The following is a 2,241-nucleotide window of genomic DNA, read 5'->3' as shown; positions in this document are numbered from 1 at the left end:
TTTCCAACAGTGTAGATCTCATGAATCAGATCCTCCATGCAGATGATGTCATATTTACCAAGAGAACAAGCAATCAATGTGTTGTCTGTCAGGGCAATTCGCCTTTTATTGATTTTGCCATAACCACGCTTGTAGGTCAATTCATTGACTGACTTTGGGTTTGGGTACCCCCAAGGGATATATGGCTCCATGATCCTCGGCATGTTAATGGAAGCCTTGTTGAGCTTAAAGATCCTGTGAAGGCGCAGAAGCTGCAGCACCATGGTGCCTCTGATCCTGACGACAAATGCCAATTTGGATTCCACAGGTACATAGAAGTTGCCAGCTTTTCTTGCCATGCTAGCCATCCGAATCTCAGCTCTGTACATCTGCCTACATCCTCTGTGATAGTGCTTAGCTTTTTCATAGATAAGCTTCCTCCTTGCCTGTCTAAGCATCTTTTGGGCAAACTTCTTTCTCAGACGCTTGATCTTCAGCTCTGCAAAATTCCTTTGCTTTTTCTTAAGGGTTTCTGGGCCAGAAGGAACCTTCTTCTTCTCTTCTGCACTCTCCATGAGTTCAGCTGGAAAGAGAGCACCCTGAAGATTTTGAACTGGCCAACCTCCATAGTCACATAAGCCAACTCCTTAAAATAATTCTCTTTCTCTATAGCTTCCCATCTGACTGGTTTTGTTTCTCTGCAACACCGTGACCAGTAGACTGTGTCAAGAAATGGAAGATGAGATAGAAAGTAGATTGGGATGACCAAGTCTGCAGTGCTGGCAATTGCTTAGATATGGAAGCAGAGAAGACAAGAACTTGGTCAATTCTAGCCTATGTGACTGGGAGGATGAGACCGCCCCAAATTAGAAAGTCAATATAAAGGGGTGGATATTTAGAGAGAAGAGGATGAACTCAGTTTGGGACATCTTGAGGTTAAATTTTACCAGTCCATTCAATTGAAAGCAGTCGCAAACCTGGTATAGTTATGGACATGAAGTTTAATAAGGTGTCTGAGCAGATGACACAGTACAGAAGCTAGTTGAATAGAAGTAACACCTGAAACCATGACAATGGACAATAGACCAAGCAGCCAAACGAGGGTTTTGAAAAAAGATAGAGAGGCTCAAATCAAGACATATACAGCCTACTACATATGTTGGTGTTGGGCAGGGGAACAGCTTAGGTTAGGGGACGGATCAGGAGAGTTTAGTTAGGGTGGCATCCAGGAAGGAGAGAATTTCAAGGAGAAGAGGGGATCAAGCCTGACAACCACTGCAGAGAGATGAGGACAAGTAGCCTCAGGAGGTTTTCTTTGAGTGACAGCTATGGATGATGGTTTACACTGAGTTCATTACCGAATAGGTGGTGGACAAGTGAAAGATGTAAGAGTAGAGTCATTGCCCAAGTGGGAAGTCTAGTGGTTGGAAGTAAAAAGATAATAAGATGGAAATATGGCTAAAAGATGCTACTTTGGTTAGTGAGAGGTGCACATATTGTAAACAGGAGACAAAGGGCCAGTCCTGAACATACCCATGGAGGGAAAGGTGATATGCGCCACACCTGAAATCGGACTATTCCAAAGAGAAGATAGTGGAATAAAGTATGAGTTTACTTCCTTTTTCGATGAAATAAAACAAACCATAAAACAACCCTCTGTCCACTAACATGCAGTCCCTCCTTTTGGGGTAGTGTTTACACATTCTACAGGCAGAAATTCAAAGTAAGGTATTTAAAAAGAAAAAAAAAAAGAGATCAGATTTCTGGTTTCGCCTTAAGATGAGAAATGCCTGATAATACTCTAGATAAATACATTTAACTAAATTAAGGTTAAAGTACATTTTGCAGCATAAGAGTGAATCGGGTTGTTTTCTAAATGCAGTAATTAAGTCGATGAAACAAACAAACAAAAAAACACCTCAAACGTAGATAAAATCCAACTATTGAAACCTCACTAGGTTATGTGACGACAGACCCACAGGTCTTAACCTCTTAACGTCATCTCAATAACTCTGGACAAGGATCTTAGAAGATTCCCTGACAGGTGAAACATCAAATTTTCAAGAGGTAGCCTTGTCTTTTTTAATTCTTTCTTTCTCTGCTATTTAAGAAGAATGAACCTTGAGTATAAAATGTCCATGCATAATTTACGATGGGTTTTCCCTTTTTAATTGAAGTAGATACCGGTGATGAGTTGGCAGTTCAAAGTGACTAAAATAACATCCTCGCGTGTAACTGTTATTGTAAAGCTGCACACAAACC

At 40.9% G+C, this 2,241-nt stretch overlaps 1 pseudogene; it reads right to left on the bottom strand.

The window, feature by feature from the left end:
* Nucleotides 1–2: 2 nt before the first annotated feature.
* Nucleotides 3–554, bottom strand: LOC105309242 (annotated as a pseudogene).
* Nucleotides 555–2,241: the final 1,687 nt, after the last annotated feature.

This window comes from Pteropus vampyrus, unplaced genomic scaffold, assembly GCF_000151845.1.
Source record: "Pteropus vampyrus isolate Shadow unplaced genomic scaffold, Pvam_2.0 Scaffold701, whole genome shotgun sequence".
In the NCBI taxonomy this organism is placed as follows: Eukaryota; Metazoa; Chordata; class Mammalia; order Chiroptera; family Pteropodidae; genus Pteropus; species Pteropus vampyrus.
Note: the sequence above shows the minus strand (reverse complement) of the source record. Positions and strands in the feature narration are given on the sequence as shown.